Source organism: Hemitrygon akajei, chromosome 3 (assembly GCF_048418815.1).
Source record: "Hemitrygon akajei chromosome 3, sHemAka1.3, whole genome shotgun sequence".
NCBI lineage: Eukaryota > Metazoa > Chordata > Chondrichthyes > Myliobatiformes > Dasyatidae > Hemitrygon > Hemitrygon akajei.
Genome location: NC_133126.1, coordinates 208133040 through 208157831, shown reverse-complemented (window position 1 = coordinate 208157831; position 24792 = coordinate 208133040). Strand labels below are relative to the sequence as shown.

Genomic DNA, 24792 nt, shown 5'->3' with positions numbered 1-24792 from the left:
AGGACGAGATGTACCCAAGGCTACAGTGGGAGGCGAGGGAGGAGATTGCTGAGCCTCTGGCAATGATCTTTGCATCATCAATGGGGACGGGAGAGGCCTCAGAGGATTGGAGAGTTGTGGATGTTGTTCCCTTATTCAAGAAAGGGAGTAGAGATAGCCCAGGAAATTATAGACCAGTGAGTCTTACTTCAATGGTTGGTAAGTTGATGGAGAAAATCCTGAGAGGCAGGATTTATGAACATTTGGAGAAGCATAATATGTTTAAGACTAGTCAGCATGGTTTTGTCAAAGGCAGGTCGTGCCTTACACGTCTGATTGAAACACATTGATGAAGGTAGAGCAGTAGATGTAGTATGTATGGATTTAAGCAAGGCATTTGACAAGGTATCACATGCAAGGCTTATTGAGAAAGTAAGGAGGCATGGGATCCAAGGGGACATTGCTTTGTAGACCCAGAACTGGCTTGCCACAGAAGGCAAAGAGTGGATGTAGATGGGTCATATTCTGCATGGAGGTCGGTGACCAGTGGTGTGCCTCAGGGATCTGTTCTGGGACCCTTACTCTTCATGATTTTTATAAATGACCTGGACGAAGAAGTGGAGGGATAAGCTAGTAAATTTGCTGATGACACAGAAGTTGGAGGTGTTGCAGATAGTGTGCAGGATTGTCCGAGACCTTCCTTGTATGCACAGGGGTGAGGTAGGGCTGTGTGCTAGCGCCAGTGCTCTTTAACATCTTCCTCTTATATATTACCAAGCTTTTCCACAACAAGATTGAAGACAGCAGCAATGTGCAGTGGACGTCAGATCAGATGGCAACCTCTTTGACATCAGGAGGCTCCACACAACCACCAGACTCCATAGAGAGCGGGTCTTGGAGCTGCAGTATGCAGACGACTGTGCACTTGTGGCCCATACTCTGAAGGATCTTCAGACAGTCCTTGCTGTGGCAGTGAGAGCGTACAGCAGAATGGGGCTGACCGTCAATACCACCAAGACAGAAGTGGTTTGCCAGTGGAGTGCCAGTGTTCCACCCACCCTACCTGCCTTCACTGTTGGTGATGAAAAGCTGTCAGTAGTGCCATCTTTCAAATATCTGGGGAGCATTCTCTCTGAGGATAGCGACATTGACAACGACACCCAGAGCCGCATTAGACAGGCATCAGCTGCCTTTGGGAGACTTCGGTGTAGAGTCTTTCAGAACAGGAGACTTCGTCCCTCCACAAAAGTCGCCGTATACCAAGCGGTCTGTGTCACTACCCTCCTTTATGGCTGTGAAGCTTGGGTAACCTACAGCCGTCACATCAAGTCCTTGGAGCGCTTCCACATAAGCTGCCTTCAGTGCATCCTGGGAATTACCTGGCGTGAGCGGGTGCCTCACACTGAAATACTTGTAAAGACCAACTGCAGAAGTATTGAGGCTATGATCACCCAGCGTCAGCTGCAGTGGCTGGGGCACGTGATAAGGATGCCCCCATGTCGGCTACCCCACAGAGTGTTATACGGCCAGTTACATCATGGTCGCCGCTCAGCTGCAGGGCTGAAGAAGCACCATAAGGATCAGATGAAGAATGCTTTAAGGAAGTGTAAGATCAGACCCGAGGACCTGGAGGATGTTGCTGCTGACCATATCACTTGGCGACAGCTGTGTAGGGATGGGGTTCGTATTCTGGAGATGGAAAGACCAATCAGAAGACAGCAGAAGAGAGCCAGGAGAAATGCAGCCACTGTTACCATCACTACCACCACTACCACATATACATGTCCCACCTGCATTAGAGCTTCTGGGTCCAGGAAAGGACTGTACAGTCATCAAAGATCTCACCAATAAAGGAGTGGACGTTGTCATCGGATTTCGATGGACAACCGAAGAAGAAGGAGGGCTGTCAGAGGTTACAGCGGGAGATTGATTGGATGCAAAACTGGGCTGAGAAGTGGCAGATGGAGTTCAACCCAGATAAGTGAGGTGGTTTATTTTAGTAGGTCAAATATGATGGCAGAATATAGTATTAATGATAAGACTCTTGGCAGTGTGGAAGATCAGCGGGATCTTGGGGTCCGAGTCCATAGGACGCTCAAAGCTGCTGCGTAGTTTGATTCTGTGGTTAAGAAAGCGTACTGTGTATTGGCCTTCATCAATTGTGGGATTGAGTTTTAGAGTTGAGAGGTAATACTACAGTTATATAGGGTCCTGGTCAGACCCCACTTGGAGTACTGTGCTCAGTTCTGGTCGCCTCACTACAGGAAGGATGTGGAAGCCACAGAAAGGGTGCAGAGGAGATTTACAAGGATGTTGCCTGGATTGGGGAGCATGCCTTATGAGAACAGGTTGAGTGAACTCAGCCTTTTCTCCTTGCAGCGATGGAGGATGAGCGATGACCTGATAGAGGTGTATAAGATGATGAGAGACATTGATCGTGTGGATAGTCAGAGGCTTTTTCTCAGGGCTGAAATGGCTAGCACAGGAGGGCACAGTTTTAAGGTGCTTGGAAGTAGGTACAGAGGAGATGTCAGGGGTAAATTTTTTATGCAGAGAGTGGTGAGTGTGTGGAATGGGCTGCCAGCAGCGGTGGTGGAGGCAGATACGATAGGGTCTTTTAAGAGACTCCTGGACAGGTACATGGAGCTTAGTAAAATAGAGGGCTGTGGGTAAAGGGCCTATATTGTGCTGGAGGTTTTCTATGTTTCTGTGTTTTCTTTCCCAGGCCTTTACCTCTCCCACCTGTCACTTTTCAGCTTCTCACTTCATCCCCCTCCCTCACACACACGGCTTCTCCTATTACACTGCAACCTGTCCTTCCTCTCCCTCCACCTTATTCTGGCTTCTTCCCCCTTCATTTCCAGTCTTGACCGACTGTAATCTCTTCCTTAGATGCTACCTGTCCTACTGAGTTCCTCCAGCACTTTGTGTGGGTTGTTCAGATTTCCAGCATCTGCAGAATCTCTTGTGTTTAGAATGGGTGTAAGCCTGGTATATTGAACTTCCACTTCACTCATAGTTCACTGAGAAGGCCACAAAAGCAGCATGGGTACTGGTGAAAGATCACAGTCTTTTGTCCAAACACAGGTAAAAGAGTGTGACCATTCACCCTCTCCATACTTTTCATGATACAACATCGAACAGCACAGGAACAGGCCCTTCGGCCCACAGTGTTGTGCTGAACCATAGAAATTAGTAATCAAATGGCCAACTAATCTTATCTGCCTACATAACATTAATATCCTTCCAATTTCCTCACATTCGTGTGCCTATCTAATGCTCTTAAAAGCCTCAAAAGTTTCTGCCTCTACCACCACCCCAGGCATCCACCACTCTCTGTGTGAAAAAGTTGCCCCTCAGATCTCCTTTGAAATTATCCCTCTCACCTTAAATGCATGTCCTCTGGTATTAAAAATTTTGACTCTAGGGTGATGCTATAAATTTTCACTCCAGGGAAAACAGCCCCAGTCCATCCAGTCTCTTGTCATACCTTAAACCCTTCAACTGGCAATATCCTTGTGAATCTCTTGCACTTGCTCGAGCTCCCTCACAGTCTTCCTTTAGAACAGTGACCAGAACTGCACACACCATTCCAGATACAGTCTCAACAGTGTACTATATGAGCGAAGCCCTGCCTGCCATGGAGAACATCTACATGGCACACTGTCGCAGAAAAACAGCATCCATCATCAGGGACACCACGATACAGGCCACGCTCTCTTCTCGCTGCTGCCATAAGGAAGGAGGTACAGGAGCCTCAGGACTCACACTAGCAAGTTCAGGAACAATCATTACCCCTCAGTTATCAGGCTCTTGAACCAGAGGGGATAACTTCTCTCAACTTCACTCACCCATCACTGAATTGTTCCCACAACCTATGGATTCATTTTCAAGGAATCTTTGTCTCAAGTTCTTGTTTTGTATTTACACAGTTTGTTGTCTTTTTCACATTACTTGTTTATCCATCCTGTTGGATACAGTTTTTCATTGATTCTATTGTTTCTTTGTATTTACTGTGAGTGCCCACAAGAAAATGAATCTCAGGGTTGTATATGGTGACATATATGTACTTTGAGAATAAATTCACTTTGAACTTTGAGACGTAACACGGTGAACCAACTCTGTACTCGGTGTCCAGGCTGCTGACAACCATATGCCTACTTCATGCCTACCTGTGTCGTCATCTTCAGGGAAGTATGGAACTGGACACCTGAATCTGCCTGTCCTACCACATTTCTCGTGGACTTAGGAGTTTCTGTGCAAGTCTAACCCTCGTTTAAATTGCCAAAGAGCGTTACACTACATTGTCAGAATTAATCTGTATTTGCCATTCCTTGGCCAAGTCTACTGATTCACAGTTCAAGATTCACGATTGTTTAATGTCTATTCCAGCAGACACATACAAAGAATATTTGTTACTCTGGATCCAATGCAGCACAAAAGCACAATAAGATAAAGAATAAAATATTTTTTTTTAAAACAGAATAAATATATTACATAAGATAGCTTATATACATAGATTGATTGAATGTCCATAAAGTGACACTAGACACAGGAGTGTCTGCACCTGCAAATTTACATGCCACCTACATCCTCATCATTAATATATATATCAAGTGTTGCACCTGGGTAGGTAAAATATGAAGAGACTGCGTTGTTAAAAGGCAAGACCTTTAACAGTATTGATGAGCAGAGGGATCTTGGGTCCAAGTTCATAACCCCCTGAAAATGACATTTGACATGCTTCTCTATATTAGTTGAGACATTGAGTTCAAAAGTCAGCTTTATAGAACTCTAGTTTGGGCACATCTGGAACAGTGCATAGAGTTCTGGTCGCCCTCTTATCGGGAAAATGTCGAGGCTTTGGAGAGGGCGTCGATGAGGTTTACCAGAATGCTGCCTGGATTGGAGGGCTTGTGCTACAACGAAAGGTTGGACAAACCTGTGGTGTTTTCTCTGCAGGGGCTGATGAGAGATCTGATAGAGTTTGCATGATTATGAGCAACATAGATAGACAATATCTTTTTCCTAGGGTTGAAATGTCTAACACCAGAGGTCATGTATTTAAAGTGAGAGGAGGTAATTTCAAAGGAGATGTGAGGGGCAAGTTTTTTACACAGAGGGGTGGGTGCCTGGAATGCGCTGCCTGTTGTGGTGGGAGAGGCAGATGCATTAGAGACCTTTTGAGAGATGTTCAGATAGGCACATGGATGTGAGGAAAATGGAAGAACATGGACATCATGTAGGCAGAGGGAATTAGTTGGCTATTTGATTACGAATTTAATTGTCCTGTTCCTGTGCAGTACTGTTCATTGTTTTATGAGAAAGAACAGTACACCCAGCACCGATCCCTGCAGTACACCACCAGTCACAGGCCTCCGACCTGGAAGCAACCCTCCCCCATCTGTCTACTTCCACCAATCCAGTCTAGTATCCCGTTGTTAACCTCACCTTGGGTCTGACACGATCTAATCTTCTGGACCAGTCTACCATCTGGGACGTTGTCAAGGGCCTTGCTAAAGACCACATAGCCCTTGCTAATTTTCTAACGAAGTTCAAAGTTCAAAGTAAATTTATTGTCAAAGTACACATCACCCCCAAATGCTATCCAGAGATTCATCTTCTTGCAGGCATTCACAGTAACGCAGTTTCATTTTGCTGTGTTCATGGGTATGTATGTATGATCCAATGACAATTAGACTTGAACTTGAACTAAATACACAGTAACACAATAGAATATTTCAAAGGCCACACACACAAGGACAGACAAACAACCAATCAGTAACACACAAGAAACTGGAGAAGTACAAAAAGAAAAAAACTAAATAATAATAAATAAATAAGCAAAAAATATCAAGAGCATGAGATAGAGTCCTTGGAACTGAGTCCATAGGTTGTGGGAATATTTTAGTGATCCAATGAGAGAGGTTGAGTGATGTTATCCCCTTTGGTTCAAGAGGCAGATGGCTGAGGGGTTTTAACTGTTCCTGAACCTGGTGGCGTGGGCCCTGAGGCTCCTGTACCTCCTTCCTGATGGCAGCAGCAAAAGGAGAGCATGGTCTCATTGGTAGAGGTCTTTCACGGTGGATGCTGCTTTCCTGTGACAATAGACAATAGACAGTAGGTGCAGGAGTAGGCCATTTGGGCCTTCTAGCCAGCACCGCCATTCACTGTGATCATGGCTGATCATACACAATCAGTACCCCATTCCTGCCCTCTCCCCATATCCCTTGACCCCGCTATCTATAAGAGCTCTATCTAACTCTCTCTTGAATGCATCCAGAGACTAGGCATCCACTGCTTTCTGGGGCAGAGCATTCCACATATCCACCACTCTCTGGGTGAAAAAGTTTTTCCGCATTTCTGTTCTAAATGGCCTACTCCTTATTCTTAAACTGTGGCCTCTAGTTCTGGACTCACCCATCAGTGGGAACATGCTTCCTGCCTTCAGCGTGTCCAATCCCTTAATAATCTTATGTGTTTCAATCAGATCCCCTCTCATCCTTCTAAACTCCAGTGTATACAAGCCCAGTCGCTCCAATCTTTCAACATATGACAGTCCCGCCATTCCGGGAATTAACCTTGTGAACCTACGCTCAATAGCAAGAATGTCCTTCCTCAAATTTGGAGACCAAAACTGCACACAATACTCCAGGTGTGGTCTCACCAGCGCCCTGTACAGCTGCAGAAGGACCTCTTTACTCCTATGCTCAATTCCTCTTGTTATAAAAGCCAGCACACCATTAGCTTTCTTCACTGCCTGCTGTACCTGCATGCCTGCTTTCATTGACTGATGTACAAGAACACCTAGATCTTGTTGTACTTCCCCTTTTCCTAACTTGAGTCCATTTAGATAGTAATCTGCCTTCCTGTTCTTGCCACCAAAGTGGATAACCTCACACTTATCCACATTAAACTGCATCTGCCATACATTCGCCCACTCACCTAGCCTGTCCAAGTCACCCTGCATTCTCATAACATCCTCCTGACATTTCACACTGCCACCCAGCTTTGTGTCATCGGCAAATTTGCTAATGTTACTTTTAATCCCTTCATCTAAATCATTAATGTATATTGTAAACAGCTGCGGTCCCAGCACTGAACCTTGCGGTACCCCACTGGTCACAGCCTGCCATTCCGAAAGGGAATCAGTAGTTAATCGCTACTCTTTGTTTCCTGTCAGCCAGCCAATTTTCAATCCATGTCAGTACTCTGCCCCCAATACCATGTGCCCTAATTTTGCCCACTAATCTCCTATGTGGGACAGTGCTCCATGTAGATGTACTCAGTGGTGGGGAGGGCTCTACCCCTGATGGACTGGGACATATTCAATGCTTTTTGTAGGATTTTTCATTCAAGGGCATCTATGAATGAAAATGATGCTGGTGAGGTAGAAATGGGGAACAAAGAAATGGCAGATGAACTCAATGAGTACTTTGCATGTATCTTCACAGTGGAAGACACTAGCAGTGTGCTAGAGGTCTGTGAGTGTCAGGGAGCAGAGTGAATGCCATTGCTATTACAAAGGAAAAAGTGCTAGGCAAACTCAAAGGTCTTAAGGTGGATAAGTCACCTGGACCAGATGGACAACATCCTAGAGTCCTGAGAGAGGTTGCTGAAGGGACAATGGATACATTGGTCATGGTCGTTCAAGAATCACTTGGTTTAGGTATGGTCCCAGAGAACTAAAAGATTCCAAATGTCACTCCGCTCTTTAAGAAGAGAGGAAGGAAAACGGAAGGAAATTATAGGCCAGTTAGCCTAACCGCAGTGCTTAGGAAAGTGTTGGAGTCTATTACTAAGGATGAAGTTTCGGCGTACTTGAAGACTAATGATAAAATAAGTCAAAGTCAACATGGTTTCTGTGAAGGGAAATCTTGAAAGACAAACCTGTTAAGAGTTCTTTGAGAGAAAAAAACAAGCAGGGTGGACGAAGGAGCGGCAGTGAATGTCATTTACTTGGAATTTCAGAAGGCGTTTGATGGGTGTCACACAGGAGGTTGCTTAACATAATAAAATCCTATGGTTTTACAGGAAAGATACAGGCAGGAAGCAGCAACGGGGAATAAAAGGAGCCTTTTCTGGGTGGCTGTGGCGACTAGTGGTGTTCCTCAGGGGTCAGTATTGGGACTGCTGTTTTTCACATTGTTTGTCAATGATTTAGATAATAGAATTGATGGCTTTGTGGCAAAGTTTGGGGATGATATGAAGATAGGTGGAGGGGTAGATAGTGCTGAGGAAGCAATGCAATTGCAGCAGGATTTAGTCAAATTGGAAGAATGGACAAAAAAGTGGCAGATGGAGCACAGTGTTAGGAAATGTATGATGATGCATTTTGGTAAAAGGAACAATAGATCAGACTATTATCAAAATAGGTAGGTTGAAACATCAGAGGTGCAGAGGGACTTAGGAGTCCTCGTGCAAGGCTTCCAGAAGGTTAATTCACAAGCTGAGTCTGTGGTAAAGAAGGCAAATGCAATGTTGGCATTTATTTCAAGGGGAATAGAATATAGAAGACAGGAGATAATGTTGAGCCTTTATAAGACTCTGGTTAGTTGGAGTATTGTCAACAGTTTTGGGTCCTGTATCTCAGAAAGGATGTGTTGTCACTGGAGAGAGTCCAGAGGAGGTTCACGAAGATTATTCTGGGAATGAAGGGGTTAAAATATGAGGAGCGTTTGGCAGCTTTGGGCCTGTACTCACTGGAATTTAGAAGAATGCGGGGGATCTCATTGATCCGGATGCTTAAAGGACTAGACAGGGTGGATGTGTAGATGACGTTTCCAATGATGGAGGTATCCAAAACTAGAGGATACAGCCAAAAATTGAGTGGCAATTCTTTAGAATAGTGGTAAAGAGGGTTTTTTTAGCCAGAAATCTATGGAATGCTCTGCCACAGACGGTGATGGACTATATTTGAGGTGAAAGTTGATAGTTTCCTGATCGGTCAGGGCATCAAAGGATACGGTGAGAAAGCAGGTGTATGGGGTTGAGTGGGATCCAGGATCAGCCATGGTGGAATGGTGGAGCTGACTCGATGGGTTGAATGGCCTAATTTGGCTCCTAGGTCTTATGGTCTTACCGTCTTATGTTTCCATAGCAGGCTGTGATGCTCTCAGTCAACGTTCTGTCCAGTGTGATGGTGGGTGGAGTGGGGGTGGAGGTGGCACTGAGGGAGGTTCACACTGTGGGATGAGAAGTTATGAGGGCGGCTCACACTGTGGGGATAGGGTCAGTTACCAGGGTTTGCCCAAGTGCCAGAAAGGTAGTTGACAGAGCAACGCACATTGTAGAGGCAGTACTAACTGTTTCATAGAACACAGAACATAGAAATCCACAGCTCATCACAGGCCCTTCGGCCCACAATGTTGTGCCAACCATGTAACCTACTCTACAGACTGCCTAGAATTTCCCTATCGCATAGTCCTCTATTTTTCTAAGCTCCATGTACCCACCTAAGAGGCTCTTAAAAGACACTATTGTATCAACCTCTACCACTGTCACTGGCAGAGCATTCCACACACACACCACTCTCTGCATGAAAAACTTACCCCGACATCCCCTTGCTACCTATTTCTCAACACCTTAAAACTATGCCCCCTTGTGACAGCAATTTCAGCCCTGGGAAAAAGCCTCTGACTATCCACACAATCAATGCCTCTCATCACCTTATACACCTCTCTCAGGTCACCTCTCATCCTCTATTGCTCCAAAAAGAAAAGGCCAAGTTCACTCAACCTATTCTCATAAGGCATGCTCCCCAATCCAGGCAACATCCTTGCAAATCTCCTCTGAACTCTCTCTACAGTATCCACCTGTAACACACTGTAAGGTTTCACTGCTAATGTAATGGCTTCTCTGTAATGTTCCTCTGCTGAGGTAATAGTTTCTCTGTAGCAGCAATGTTTGGGTAATGACTAGAGATAACAGGACATGTTAGCCAATGAGCAGGATATTGTTCTTTCTTGTGTGTCTGGGAGCCAGGAATTTGTGGTCTCTTTTGCCGGGGAGAGATGAGGAGAGAAGATGTGAATGGAGAGAGTTGGTAGACCGCGGACGGAGTGGACTTGGAGCGAGGCTCCGAAGGGCAGCAATGATTAGAGGATGTTGATGGTGGACGAATGGCCTTATCAGTGAGCTCCAGCGTTGCGCATTAGACTGTTTCCAGCGAATGGCTCCACTGCTTTTTTTTGTTTCTTTGCTAACCATATAGTCAAATTAAGAATTATAAAGCTCAATCGTTTAATCGCATATTGTGTACTGTTTGTTATTTCAGGGTACTGATTTGTAACAGGGGACACATTGCGCAGCATCCACCCAAACGAGATTTCTTAAGTTTGGCCAGGCCAGCGGCTATCATCCCCCTATATTAAGCTGCTAGCCAAACTGAGAGTTACACACATCTTTCCTGTAGTGAGGTGACCAGAACTGAACACAGTACTCCAAGTGGGGTCTGACCAAGGTCCTATATAGCTGGAACATTACCTCTCGGCTCTTGAGCTCAATCGCTCAATTGATGAAGGCCTATGAACCGTACGCCTTCTTAACCACAGAGTCAACCTGCGCAGCAGCTTTGAGTGTCCTACGGACACGGACCCCAAGATCCCTCTGATCCTCCACACTGCCAAGAGTCTTACCATTTATATTACACTCTGAGAGTCTTACCACTTACATTATATTCTGGGTGTCAATGATGATGGGATACAGTGAAACTCATGCTGCTCTCTGAAGGAGGCAGTGTTGAGCTATGTTTCCAGAGTGAAGCTCTCTGCTCTTTGGAAAATATTTATCTCGGTATCGATCTGCAGTGAAATCTTTCTTCCTATCATTATCATACTATAAACTGTGGGAAATATTTGTGCACAGTTTAAAATGTGTTGTGCACATTTTTAATGTCAAAGTAGACTATTCATAATATAAATGTATGCTAGAACATAAGACATATGAGTATAATTATGCCACTCAGCCCATCGAGCCTGCTGTACCATTCCATCATGGCTGATTTATTATCCCTCTCAACCCAGCTATGGCAGTCTTTAATGGGAATATTTATCTTTCCCAGCGGAGCTGCACACGAAGACTTGCCAATTATCAACATCATTGGACAGAGGTGCCATCTGTCATTAAGGACCCCCATAACCCAGGACACGCCATCTTCTCATTGTTATCACCAGGGAGGAGGTACAGGAGCTTGAAGACATACACTCAATGTTTCAGGAACAGCTTCTTCCCCTCTGACATCAGATTTCTGAATGATAATTAATCCATGAACTCTTCCTCACTAGTTTCCTCTTCTTTTTTTGCTCTCTTTTGGCATTACTTATTTAATTTTTAATACATACATATATTTCTTTTTGTAATTTATAGTTTAAAAAAATTATTTATGACAATGTACTGCTGCCACAAAACAACACATTTCATGACATATGCCAGTGAAATGAAACCTGATTCTGATTCTGAATCCCATTCCTAGAAACTTTAACACCCTGTAAAGGATGAAACTTGCAAGTGCAGTAGGGTAAACTCTTAAAGAAAAACTACACAAGCATGGTATACTGATCCCATGAATCCCTGAAGTGACATTGTTCAAGGGGCTTCCCCACTTACTCTGCCCTCGTGACCGATAGTGGAAGGAGCCCAGGCCGTCGTCACACAGCTTTTCTGTTGGCTGCACCGAACCTCAGTGTGTCCTCAGGATGCCCTTCTGAAGCCTAGACTATATCTTCGTTCCCTCACAGACAGCTGGAAAACCAACAGCTCATAGATCAGACATTCCTATAGTGGGGGAGTCCAGAGCCTGGGCACAGCTTCAAAACAGAGGGCATCCATTAACAACAGAGATGAGGAGGAATTTCTTTAGCCAGACTATAATGCGTCTGTGGAATTCATTGTCACAGGTGGCTGTGGAAGCCAAGTCATTTAAAGCAGAAGTTAATAAGTTTGTGATTAGTCAGGGTATCATGGGTTAGAAGGCAGAAGAATGGATTGAGAGGGATAATAAATCTGCCATGAAGGAATTGCAGAGCAGACTTGATAGGCTGAACGGCCTAATTCTGCTCCTATATCTTATGGTCTCATGGAAAAAGTGTAGAATTTTACATATGCAGCTAGAGTGAAGCTCGTTCCATTGCAGAACTGCAGCTCCTCAATTAGTTAACAATACAAGCAGGAGTCAGTTAGCGAAAGAAGCAGAGATCGTTGACTTTACCAGTGTACAGCAGGCCCACATGTGTACAAGAGCTGAGGACAGTGATGTAACTGGGAGAATTGACATTGTAATGCAAAGATCACTTTATAGGGAACACAACTGTTAGCATGCTTCAACACAAATCTCTGTGGGATATCTCTCTCTCCAGTAAAGCAAATAGAGCAGTACACAGTGAGTTCAAATGAATGGAAAGTGCAGAGAAATTTCCACACAACATCTGGCTGCAGTTACAGTCTCGTGCCAGAGATTCAATTAGATCATAGGGTTAAAGAGTTCATCAATGAACTGGGAGTTATGGGTCACACACCAGACTTGGCAACTGGAGTGATGAGACTTTGCCTCCAAACAATAGCAGAGCCAGAAAACCCTCATCATCTCTCAGGTTCCAGAGCTTAGCAGAGGGTGTCACCACTTGTACGTCATCAAAGAGTCTCACAAATTTCTACAGAGGTATCGCGGAGAGCATTCTAACTGGTTGTATCACTATCTGGTATAGAGAGGCCACTGCAAAGAATTGGAAAAAGCACAAAATAGAAAGGATATTGAGGTTTCAGAGAGGGACAGAAGAGGTTCACCAGGATGCTGCCAGGATTAGAGGGTGTGTGCTATAATGAGAGGTTGGACAAACTTGGGTTGTTTTCTCTGGAGTGGCAAAGGCTGAGGGAAAATCTGATAGAGTTCATAAGATTCAGAGGTATAGACAGAGAAGACGGACAGAATCTTTATTCCCAGTGTTAAAATGTCTAATACTAGAGGGCATGCAGTTAAGGTGAGAGGGATAATTTCAAAGGAGATGTGAGGGGCAAGTTTTTCACACAGAGTGGGGGGTGTCTGGAATGTGCTGCCTGGATGCTGGCAGCGGCAGATACATTAGAGACTGAAGAGATGTTTAGATAGGCAGATGGATGTGAGGGAAATGGAAGGATATGGATATTGTGTAGTCAGTAGGGATTAGTTTAGTTGACCATTTGATTACTAATTTATTTGATTTGGCCCAACATTATGGGCTGAAAGGCCCGTTCCTGTGCAGTACTGTTCTTGTTCTGTATTCTATGTCAGGTAGGACAGAGTGAACAGCACTTGAAATAGTCTAGCAGGAGTGGCACTACAGGCAGATACATTAGGGACATTTAAGAAAATCTTAAGACACATGGATGTTAGAAAAATGGAGGGTTTTGTAGTAGGGAATGGGTAGACTGAGTTTGGAACTTGTACTGTGCTGTAATGTTCTATGTTTTATGAAAGCAAGTTGTGATGAGGTCAAGGGGCCTTGAATAAATGGTCAGCAGGTAAATGTATAACATGGTAAAATGTAAAACTGTTCTGTCTTGCAGCAGACATTTTACAAAATATATTCTGTGAATGGTGGGAGATTGCAGACTTCAAGGATACAGAGAGACCGGGGCTATGAAACAGTTAGTATACAGCATGAAACAAAATCTAACAGAAGAATGTTGTGGCTTATTGTAAAGCAGAAAGAAGCAAAACAGGTTAGACATGAAGTGCAGCTCCTCTACATCAGTCAGGGGTTTGGCTGAGTCATCATTGGGAGGTGCTGTCTCTAGCAAGGTCAGTGTTCATTGTCTGTCCGTAAACAGCAGGACATGGTGATGCGATACCTTCTCACGACACTGGTAGAAATACTCCCATATGCAGGCAGGAAATTCCCAGATTTCAAGCAAATGACTGAGCAGGTCCAGCAACGTATCTCCAAACCACACCACACCACACCACGGTTCAGGAACAGGTTTTACCCCTCAACTATCAGACTCCTCACTCAACTTTACTCAGCCAGTGGACTCACTTTCCACAACTCTTCATCTCATGTTCTCGATATTTATTGCTTATTTATTGAATATTATTATTATTTTTTCTTTTTGCACAATTTATTATCTTCTACACGTTGGTTGTTTGTTGTGTGTGGTTTTTCATTGATTCTATTGTGTTTCTTTGTATTGACTGTGGATGCCCACAGGAAAATGAATCTCAGGGTTGTATATGGTGACATAGATGCACTTTAATAATAAATTTACTTTGGACTTTGGGCCTGTAATCCTGAAAGTTAATGGTTACTATCCTGACTTGTAGTTGGGAGAAAGGCTCAGGAATGTTGGGACATCCAGCTCTGGTTGCTCTGATATTAATAACACTGGTCCTACATAGAAAGTAGAACAGTACAGCACAGGAACAGGCCATTCGGCCCACAATGTTGTGCTGAACCAGCTAAAAAGCAAATCAAAAACACCCAAACACTAATCCGTCTTACCCACACCATGTCCATATCCCTCTATCTTCCTTACATCCAATCGTCTCTTAAATGTTTCCAATGTATTTGCCTCTACTATACTGAGCAGCACATTCCAGGCATCCACAGCTCACTGAATACAAAACTTACCCCTCACATACCCCTTGAACCTACCCTCTCTCACCTTCAATGCATGCACTCTGGTGTTAAGACATTTCAACCCTGGGAAACAGATACTCTCTCTCCACTCTATCTATGCTTCAGAATCTTATAAATCTCTATCAAGTTGATCTAGCCCCTAAACCAGGCAGCATCCTGATGAACCTCTTCTGCACCCTCTTCCAAGCCTTAACATCTTTCCTATAGTGGGGCACTAGAACTGTATGCAATACTCCAGATGTGGCCTTACCAGAGTTTTATAAAGTTGCAGCATAATCTCCTGTCTTTTGAAATCAATGCCTCGACTAATGAAAGCAAGCATTCCATTAGACTTTTTAGCCATCTTTTTGACCTGTGTAGCCAGCTTATAGGAGTTATGAACTTGGATCCCAAGATGTCTCTACTCTGTTAAGGATCTTACCCTTAACAGTGTAGTATTTCCACGCAATGCCCTACCGAGGTGCCACACCTCACATTTATCTGCGTTAAAATCCAGCTGTCATGTCTCAGGCCATATCTGCGACCGATCTATATTGTGCTGCATTCTTAGTGCCCATAGTCTGGAACAGAGTTGTTACTTGCTGAATGAATTCTCCCAGTGCTCACAGTCATGGGGTTGATACCGAATATCGAACAGAAGTTGATGCCCAGTGGCGTGAGGCATGTCCTAGAGTTGGAGGACTGTCAATGTGAGACAGGGCGTGGCAGAGAGGAAAGAGGGCTGATTTGTTGCTTGTTGTGTTCTGTGTTGTTCTGCCGGACGTTGTGGGTATGCTGTATTGGTGCTGGAATTTGTGGCACCATGTGTGGCCTGCCTGCAGCAATCCTTAGGTTGTGTTGGTTGTTATTGCAAACAACAGTTCACTGTATTGTCCTACATATCCGACAATGACAGGAAACCTGTGCTGGGGAAATTTTAAAGTGGGGCAGTTCCACTCTCTCAAGCTCAGAATTTTGGGTGCAGTAGTGTCACAGCTTGTTTGGAGTGGATGGCCATAGTGTCTCCTGTGCCTCATCATGCCCCTTCATTCTCCACACAGTGTTGCAGTACCACCTCCCTGGCTGTTGAATCTCACTATAGATCTCATCTGCCCAGTCCGCCAGAGCTGGCTTAAATGTGATAAATAAATCTGAATTGGAATCTTTTTTCTTACAGGAATAACAAAATTATAGATAAAGACACTTCAGTGATGTTAAAGAATACATTTTTAGTTTCATTGTTAGACCTGTGGCAATCAATCACTTAGGTCAGATGAATGACAGCTTCATTGTGATCAGCCATTGTGATGAGGGCTTGTCAAGCACGGGCTGTGTGTGACACAACATAATGGTCAATGTGGTCTTTACTTAAACTTCAATGGTGTTAAATAATGGAAGTCACATGGTATCTAACATTTCTACGTGAGTCTCCTGGTACTTCTTTCAGGGGCTCACCTCAGCCTCCATTGTAGTGTCAGTAATGTTCGAATTTGTTCTGTATTTCATTTAAATACGTAATTACTTACTCAGTTTGTTATTTTTATACCTTTTCAACAACTTTCATGAAACATTGACTGATTAGGGCAGCCACTTAATTGGGCCAAAATGTACTGGTCCCGATACGCCCCAGTGAAGTGGAATCCACTGTATACTGTGTGTGACAGCCGATTCTCTGTCATTGCGAGAAGGCCAGCACTGAGCCCTCACACGCTGTACTGTTTGAACTCAATACAGACAATAAAAACACTGTCAAATGAACTCAACACAACAGTAAATTTCACACTTTCCTACATCTCAGAATCCTCCTTATTTGGTTTAGTAATTCCACACTTCCCTTAAGGAATTTCTACACGTGTCTCCAATCTGCTCCTGATCTGAGCTGAATTTGGGATTCTAGTAACGCTGGCGACAATCCAATAAATAATACTTATGCTGCAAACCTTGCTGGTGTTCCAGTTTTAATTAAATATAGTTTTCATTAAATCCATTAAAAACTGGATTCCACATTACCAATATCCAACAAGGTCTAGCCATCACAATAAAAATGTCCTAGATAACCTTTTGCACCATTTGTTGGACTGCGCATTGACTCCACACAGCAACAGTGTGGTAAACTATGTATACCTGTCTGGACACGCCCATCTGCTGACTGCTCCTGTGGCTCCTCCCACAGACCCCTGTATAAAGGCGATTGTGGCACTCCCATACCGGGCACCACGCACACGCATGAGGGATTACTGATGCCTAACGGGCTGGCACCTCGTCAGGCCAGAGCCAGCACAACCACCGTCACCAGTGCAATCACCACCGGTGCTACGTAGATCGCAGCGACAGACTCGCCCGCCTGATAGACTTGACCCGTAAATGTACTTGTAAAAAACATCGCCCGTGGGGACTCTGTTTTAAAACAAAGGTGGGGTGAATATGGTAAACTATGTATACCTGTCTGGACACGCCCCTCTGCTGACTGCTCCTGTGGCTCCTCCCACAGACCCCTGTATAAAGGCGATTGGAGGCACTGCTCCTCCCTCAGTCTCCGAGATGTAGTGGGCTCCCTTTTTTGCTGCTAATAAAAGCCTACCATTCACTTCCTGCCTCCGAGAGTTATTGATGGTGCATCAAACAGTAGACAAAAAGTCCAGCTCCATTGTAAATGAGCAACTGGCTAATGGGGTAGACATGCAGTTCTCAATATCCAGCAGTGTCTTATGATCAGAAGTGTAAAGGATGAACAATTAACACACAGCAAATGCTGGAGGAACTCAGCAGGCCAGGCAGTATTTATGGAAAAGAGTATCATTGACGCTTCTTTGGTTGGACCTGGAGAGACTACCGTGTTGCCCTGTTATAGAAAGCCCAGCTGTGCTGGCTAAGAGAAGATTAGGTTTAATGACAGATCCCATTCACCTTCAACCTACAGGTTGTGCTTCTTCGGGACCTGGGCTAAATATCATAAGGTATAGGAGAAGTAGGCCATTCAGCCCATCGAGTTTGCTCCGCCATTCAATCATAGGCTGATCCAATTCTTCCAGTCATCCCCACTCCCCTGCCTTCTCCCCATACCCTTTGATGCCCTGGCTACTCAAGAACCTATCTAACAATGCTTTAAATGCACCCAATGACTTGGCCTCCATATATCCTAACTATGTGTGCTGTTGGTACTGTGTTTTTCACGTCGGCCCTGGAGGAACACTGTTTATTTTGGCTGTATTCATGGGTATAATTGAATGACAATTAAACTGGAACTTAAATGTTCTGGACAGTTTCTCAACAGTGAGTTGAAAGTGGTAGTTTCAGGCTCTTGTGTTTGAACACAGGCTCTGTACTGATACCACAGTGTATTCAGGCACTGACACACTCCGACAGACCACTCTAATTAGGGTCTGTGATGTGGAGCAGCTATGTCCAAGTGACTGTTGAGGGGCGTTTACTGAGGGAGGGTCTCACTGTGGGAGGGGTAGCACTCAGTACTGAAGAAGTAGATGACTATCCTGCTGTTTGAAGAGATGGTGGATGCTCCACCCCAGTCTGACATCTTCAGGGTGGGGGAGTGATGAAGGCAGGACACACAGACATAATTCACAGATGAGACAGGACATCCAGTGACATAATAGGTGACAAGATAGTATCATGGCTAGCGTGATGCTATTACAGCTTAGGGCATCAGAGTTCAATCCCGCTGTCCTCGGAAAGGAATGTTTCTATGTGGAATGCATAGCTCTTCTCTGGGAACTCTGGTGTCCTCCCATAGTCCAATCACAAATTGGATTGATTAATTGGTTATTGTAAATCAAAGTTTAAAATAAATTTAGACACACTCTGAGAATGTGGACTCAGTTCAGAAAATATAATGGGCTTCACGGTCTCTCTCTCTCTAGTCCTATTCTACATAATCATCTTTTTCAGCCTTTTATGCAGGATTTAACATGTCTAGACTGGCACAGAAAGGTCATTAGGTGCTTTGAAGATCTTTTCATAGACAAGCACTTCGCAACTTTTGAACAACTCTCTGTAAAGCTTGGCCTACCTAACACTCATTTCTGTAGGTATCTCCAAATTAGACATTTTATCAACCCTTTAATATCAAACTTTCTTGTGGTACCTGATAAAAATATTGGGGATTTGTTTCTTCGTATGAATTCATTGGGCAAAGGTTTAACTTCTTTATGTGATCGAGAAACCGTTGCAGCAGGAAGAGGGAGAATGAAGGGTTCGTGAGACGCTGAGTGCTGGGAAGCAGCTGACTTGAGCGTGCTTTAAAAAAGTGTGTGCAGCGGTTACCCAGGACAGTGTGATCGAGAAACCGTTGCAGAAGGAAGAGAAGGAGCAAAGGGCTCGTGAGAAACTTGGCAGGGACAAATAAAAGGACGGGTAACTGAAGAGGAGCGGCCAGTGGTGTGAGTGGCTCAGGGTAGGAGTGGAGTTTTGAGGCTTTGGCTCAAGAGGCTTCGGCAAGCAGAGACTGAGGACGAGCTTGCTCCCAGTGAGGTAAGGCCCGGTAAGTTCCTTTAATTAATCTAATTAATTTAGGAGTAGGTAATGGAGGCAGCAGTTAGGGCAGTTGAGTACTCCGTATTCAAGATGTGGGAAGTCAGGGACAGCACAATTGTCCCTGATGACTACACCTGCAAAAGGTACATCCAACTGCAGCGCCTGATAAACTGAGTTAGGGAACTGGAGCTGGAGCTGGATAAACTTCAGATCATTCATGAGGCAGAGGCAGAAATAGACAGGAGTTTCAGGGAGATAGTCACCCCTAGGAGTCAGGAGGCAGGTAGCTGGGTGACTGTCAGGAGAAGGAAGGGGAATAGACAGAATGAGCAGAGCACCCCTGTGGCCGTTCTCACTAATAATACATATACCGTTTTGGATACTGTTGGTGGGGATGACCTACCAGGGACAAGTTGCAGTGGTTGCATCTCTGGCACCGAGACTGGACCCTCAGCTCAGAAGGGAAGGAGGGAAAAGAGGAGAGCAGTAGTGATAGGGGATTCGGTAGTTAAGGGGACAGATAAGAGGTTCTGTGGGAGAGATCGAGAATTGCGGATGTCTGTTGCCTCCCTGGTGCCAGGGTCCGCGATATCTCGGGTCAAATTCTCGGTATTCTCAGGACGGAGGGTGAGCAGTTAGATGTTGTGGTCCATGTAGGGACCAATGACGTGGGCAGGAAGAAGGAGGAGGCCCTGCAAAGAGAGTTTAGGGAGTTAGGTGCAAGGTTGAAGGGACAGGACCTCCAGGGTGGCAATCTCAGGATTGCTACCCGTGCCACGTGCTAGTGAGGCTAGAAATAGGAAGATAATGCAGCTAAATACGTGGCTAAGGAGATGGTGCAGGAGGGAGGGCTTCATGTTTCTGGACAATTGGGCTTTGTTCCAGGTAAGGTGGGACCTGTTCTGATGGGACGGTTTGCACCCGAACTGGAAGGGGGACTAACATCCTTGCGGGAAGGTTAGCTAGTGCTGCTCTAGGGGTTTAAACAAGATTTGCAGGGGGAGGGAACCTGACTGTTAGAGCAGATGATGAGGTGGAGGAGGATAAAGGTCATATGTGATAGAAATGTTCCCAGGTGCCAAACTGAAGAGACTGGGAAAGAGGCATCTGGCTCTCAAATAGAGAAAGGTAGGAGACAGTGTGTGAGGGAGGATAGGCAGGTGATAGAGAAGGGACGAGCTCAGACCGGCGGTTTGAGATGTATCTATTTTAACGCAAGGAGTGTTGTGAACAAAGCGGATGAGCTTCAAGCATGGATCAGTACTGGGAGATATAATGTGGTAGCCATTACAGGGACTTGGATGGCTCAAGGACAGGAATGGTTACTTCGTGCTGGGTTTTAGATGTTTCAGAAAGGACAGGGAGGGAGGTAAAAGAGGTGGGGACATGGCCCTGTTGATCAGAGATAGTGTCATGGCTGCAGAAAAGGTGGATGTCATGGAGGGATTGTCTACGGAGTCTCTGTGGGTGCAGGTTAGGAACAGGAAGGAGTCAATAACTTTACTGGGTATTTTTTATAGGCCTCCCAATAGAAACAGGGATATCGAGAAGCAGATAGGGAAACAGATCCTGGAAAGGTGTAATAATAACAGAGTTGTCATGATGGGAGATTTTAGTTTCCCAAATATCGATTGGCATCTCCCTAGAGCAAGGGGTTTAGATGGAGTGGAGTTTGTTAGGTGTGTTCAGGAAGGTTTCTTGACACAATATGTAGATGAGCCTACAAGAGGAGAGGCTGTACTTGATTTGGTATTGGAAAATGAACCTGGTCAGGTGTCAGATCTCTCAGTGGGAGAGCATTTTGGAGATAGTAATCATAATTCTATCTCTTTTACCATAGCATTGGAGAGAGATAGGAACAGACAAGTTAGAAAAGTGTTTAATTGGAGTAAGGGGAATTATGAAGCTATCAGGCAGGAAATTGGAAGCTTAAATTGGAAACAGATGTTCTCAAGGAAAAGTATGGAAGAAATGTGGCAAATGTTCACAGAATATTTGTATGAAGTTCTGCATAGGTACATTCCAATGAGACAGTGAAGTTATGGTAGGGTGCAGGAACCGTGGTGTACAAAGTCTATAATAAATCTGGTTAAGAAGAAAAGAAAAGCTTACAAAAGGTTCAGAGAGCTAGATAATGTCAGAGATCTAGAAGATTTTAAGGCTAACAGGAAGGAGTTTAAGAAGGAAATTAGGAGAGCCAGAAGGGGCCATGAGCAGGATTAAGGAAAACCCAAAGGCATTCTACAAGTATGTGAAGAACAAGAGGATAAGTCGTGAAAGAATAGGACCTATCAAGTGTGACAGTGGGAAAGTGTGTATGGAACCGGAGGAAATAGCCGAGGTACTTAATGAATATTTTACTTCAGTATTCACTATGGAAAAGGCTCTTGGTGATAATAGTGATGACTTGCAGCAGATTGACAAGCTTGAGCATGTACATATAAAGAAAGAGGTTGTGCTGGAGCTTTTGGAAAGCTTCAAGTTGAATAAGTTGCCGGGCCCGGATGAGGTATACCCCAGGCTACTGTGGGAGGCAAGGGAGGAGATTGCTGAGCCTCTGCCAATGATCTTTGCATCATCAATGGGGACGAGAGAGGTTCCGGAGGATTGGAGGGTTGTGGATATTGTTCCCTTATTCAAGAAAGGGAGTAGAGATAGCCCAGGAAATTATAGATCAGTGAGTCTTACTTCAGTGGTTGGTAAGTTGATGGAGAAGATCCTGAGAGGCAGGATTTATGAACATTTGGAGAGGTTATAATATGATTAGGAATAGTCAGCACAGCTTTGTCAAGGGCAGGTCGTGCCTTACAAGCCTGATTGAATTTTTTGAGGATGTGACTAAACATATTGATGAAGGAAGAGCAGTAGATGTAGTGTATATGGATTTCAGCAAGGCATTCGATAAGGTACCCCATGGAAGGCTTATTGAGAAAATAAGGAGGCATTGGATCCAAGGGGACACTGCTTTGTGGATCCAGAACTGGCTTGCCCACAGAAGGAAAAGAGTGGTTGTAGATGGGTCATATTCTGCATGGAGGTCTGTCACCAGTGGTGTGCCTCAGGGATCTGTTCTGGGACCCTTCGTGATTTTTATAAACGACCTGGATGAGGAAGTGGAGGGATGGGTTAGTAAGTTTGCTGATGACACAAAGGTTGGAGGTGTTGTGGATAGTGTGGAGGGCTGTCAGAGGTTACAGTGGGACATTGATAGGATGCAAAACTGGGCTGAGAAGTGGCAGATGGAGTTCAACCCAGATAAGTGTGAAGTGGTTCATTTTGGTAGGTCAAATATGATGGCAGAATATAGTATTAATGGTAAGACTCTTGGCAGTGTGGAGGATCAGAGGGATCTTGGGGTCCGAGTCCTTAGGACACTCAAAGCAGCTGTGCAGGTTGACTCAGTGGTTAAGAAGGTGTACGGTGTATTGGCCTTCATCAATCATGGAATTGAATTTAGGAGCCGAGAGGCAATGTTGCAGCTCTATAGGACCCTGGTCAGACTCCACTTGGAGTACTGTGCTCAGTTCTGGTCGCCTCACTACAGGAAGGATGTAGAAGCCATAGAAAGGGTGCAGAGGAGATTTACAAGGATGTTGCCTGGATTGGGGAGCATGCCTTATGAGAATAGGTTGAGAGAACTCGGCCTTTTCTCCTTGGAGCGAAGGAGGATGTGAGGTGACCTGATAGAAGTGTATAAGATGTTGAGAGTCGTTGATTGTGTGGATAGCCAGAGGCTTTTTCCTAGGGCTGAAATGGTTGCTACAAGAGGACACAGGTTTAAGGTGCTTGGAAGTAGAAAAGATGGCAGAGGTAAGTTTTTTACTCAGAGAGTGGTGAATGCATGGTGAGTGCGGTGGTGGAGACGGATACGATAGGGTCTTTTAAGATACTTTTGGATAGGTACATGGAGCTTAGTAAAATAGAGGGCTATGGGTAACCCTAGTAATTTCTAAGGTAGGGACGTGTTCGGCACAACTTTGTGGGCCAAAGGGCCTGTATAGTGCTGTCGGTTTTCTATGTTTCTATATTTGAGATATGTTAGCGATGTTGAGGCGAGGCCCCCTTTGATAAAATTAAAACTGCCTGGGAGCATGATTTAAATTTTCCTTTGACCGAGGAGGTTTGGATTCTATTCTCAAGTCAATTAATTCAACTTCTCTACGTGCTCACCACTGCCTTTTACAGTTCAAGGTTGTACACAGGGCTCATAAGTCTAAAACTAAATTATCACGGTTCTATCCTGATATTAGTCCCTGTTGTGACAAGTGTAAAGGGGGCAAGGCTTCCCTTATTCATATGTATTGGGTTTGTCCTAGCTTGGAGAAATTCTGGAGAGATGTTTTTTAACTTTATCTCACATACTTAATTGCTACTTGGAGCCTAACCCCGATTGCTCTTTTCGGCATTTCGGGAGAAGCTGACTCGCACCTGACTCCAACTAAGCGTCATACATTGTCTTTCGCCTCTCTTTTGGCCAAACGTGCAGTTCTTCTTAGGTGGAGAGATGCTGCCCCACCCACTCATGCTCAATGGCTCAGAGACGTTATGTCCTGTTTAGACCTTGAAAAGATTCATTATTCACTTCTTAATTCAGACATAAAATTCCAAAAGGTGTGGGGACCTTTTCTTGAATATTTTCATAATTCTCATTTAGATTAAAGGTGCATCCCTCCCTTTTTCTTTTGCATTTAAATCGCTTACTTCCAGCTTCATACGGTTAAGATTTATGTTTTTTAATGTGTAAACATATTATAGTTCAGGTAGTAGGCAATATACCTTCTTTTTATAAATACAGCTCTGTGGTGATAAGACTTTTTTATATATCGTAAGGTTGTCTTGGAGTTGGGTAGTGGGAGGGTGGGTGGTAACTAACTTTATATGATTCTACTATGGATGCCTTTTCTTAATTGGTATGAACTGTACATTTTGATATGTTTGTTTTACATGTATAAACCTCTTTTTTACTGTTTATTTTGTTTTGTTGCATTGTAGAAACTCATAAAAAATTAACAAAAAATAAATAAATAAATGTATTCTCAGAGTACATACATGTCACCAGACACAACCCTGAGATTCACTTCCTGAGGGCATATTCAACAAACTGTAAACAGGGTGAATGAAAGGGCAAGAGCATAGTAGAGACCAAACTATGCAAATACAAATATCAATAAACCCCCTTGTTACTGGGCATCTTTATAGGTGTGGCTTGTTAGCCCTTCGCCAGCAGCCGCTGCACTCAAGGGTGAGAAAACCCCTTTTAGGTCTAGGTTAGATATGACTTGGGTCCTGCCAAACCCATCAGGTTGGGATGTCTCACTTAACTAAACCCCGATTTGGGTGAATACTGTGTAACTACTGTCCCCGTGCAATCGCCCAGCGGCATGAAATAACAGACAGTACATTGCATGCAATCATAAAGAAAGTATATTTATGAATGTTAGCTTAACCAATAAGTTGTCAAAGAAAAGGAAGAAAAAAAACAAAAGGGCCCATCATAATTAAACAGTCATATGCGCTCAGGTTGGAGGTCAAATCTTCCAAAAGCCAATGTGTCTGTTGTGCTCACAGTACTAACTCCAAATTCACCAGTCCCCGATAGAATTCCCCCTCGAACTGCATCGAATCGCAAATTTCCATTGGATTGAATCCTACAGTTGGTTCTCTTAAGCTTCTTCTTTCTCCTTCTCCTGCCAAAAAAGACCTTGACCCACCTCAGTATCCGTCACAAAAA

The 24792-nt window shown here is 44.3% G+C and overlaps 1 protein-coding gene across 3 annotated transcripts in view; it reads right to left on the bottom strand.

The window, feature by feature from the left end:
- The window catches only part of LOC140725808 (lipoma-preferred partner homolog), a 466117-nt gene that overhangs the window by 165108 nt on the left and 276217 nt on the right, over positions 1 to 24792 (bottom strand). The gene's annotated exons all lie outside the window — the stretch shown is intronic.